The sequence below is a fragment of the Metarhizium album genome (assembly GCF_000804445.1).
Source record: "Metarhizium album ARSEF 1941 chromosome Unknown scaffold_21, whole genome shotgun sequence".
Lineage (NCBI taxonomy): Eukaryota > Fungi > Ascomycota > Sordariomycetes > Hypocreales > Clavicipitaceae > Metarhizium > Metarhizium album.
Window position 1 is genome coordinate 69,535 of NW_024467595.1, and position 1,609 is coordinate 71,143.

A 1,609-nucleotide genomic window follows, 5' to 3' on the forward strand; every position below is an offset into this window, starting at 1 on the left:
TTATATAGTATATACTTAATATACTTCTACTTTATAAATAGTTTAGTAACTTTATACTACTTATTTTTATTATTTTCTTTTTAATTAGTATTACTAATACTTTTTTTATACTACTAAAAATTTTTATTTTTAAAGATTACTACTACTATATTTACCTCTTTTTTTTTATTACTTTTACTTTACCTCTACTATTTTAAATATAATATAGTATATACTATATACTTAATTTAGTTTTAGCTAGTTTACTACTAGTATACTTTCTTCTCTACTTTTACTATCTTTACTACTATACTATAATGCTTACTATATAGATAAGTATACTATAGAAAGCAACTTTAATAATAATAACTTTTTAATAAAGAGAAAGTTCTAGAAATATATATATTATATTAATATAAACTTATTAATACTAGCTCTACTAGTTATATCTCTAGCTTTATTATAGCTTCTAAGTAGTACTATAAAATCTATAAAAAGTATATTTAGAAAGTATACTTTTATACTTTAAACCTTAAGCTATACTACTAATAGAAAAAAGTATAGTAAATTATAAATACTAATAAGTATATTATATTTACTATATATAAAAAGTTAAGTAAAAGCTTTAGTATATATATTAAATTTTCTATATAGTTCAATTCTACTACTAAAAAATTTAATATATTATTAAAGTAAGCTTATATTACCTCTAGTTCTATTTATTTCTTATATATACTACTTAATTTATCTTCTAGTAGTATAGCTACTAGCGCTAATTTATAATACTAATTTATAAGCACTAGTACTTATTAGTATATTAATACTTTTTTTACTATAAATATATACTATCTTTAAACTAGTAAATACTAGTAAGTTTTTTCTAAAGCTAAGCTACTATAGCTTAAAATATTAAGTAAATACTATATAAGTAGTAAGTAGAGTAAGTAGAGTTATACTATAAGTATACTAACTAGTAGAAGCTAACTTATACTTTAGTTAATATACTTTATAAAGAGGCAACTTCTTAAAGCTAATATATCTACTTTTATACTTTTAATTTATACTTTTAAGAGCTCTACTCTTCTTTATAGTAGAGAAGAAGGTAGCTATAAAGATAATAGTATTTAAAATACTATTCTCTCTCTGCCTTCTCTCTCTCTTAATAATTAAGTTATTAATTTAACTAGTAATAAGTTATAATAAAAGTTACTTAGTAAGCTAAAGCGCTTATTTTAGTAAGCACTATATTAAGTATAAGTTAAGTATAAATTAAGTATATATTAAGCTTTATAGTTATTTTATTTCTTCTCTTTTTTTTTTAATAATAATTTTTTTTTACTAGCTAGCTTTAGTACTAATATAACTATAGTCTAGTTCTATATATATATATATATATTTTTTTAATTAATTAGCTCTATACTTTATACTATTATTTAGAATTATAAAGTAATTTACTTAATTAACTTACTTAAAGTAAATAACTACTTAGAGAATTACTTATACTTCTTAGTTAACTTATTTTATACTTTTATTTATTTAGAAGTAAAAATAGTAAGAAGTTAAAAGTAGCTATTTAATACTAACTAAGTAGTAAAGAGTTATTTAGAACTTACTTAACTAGTTTAATTCT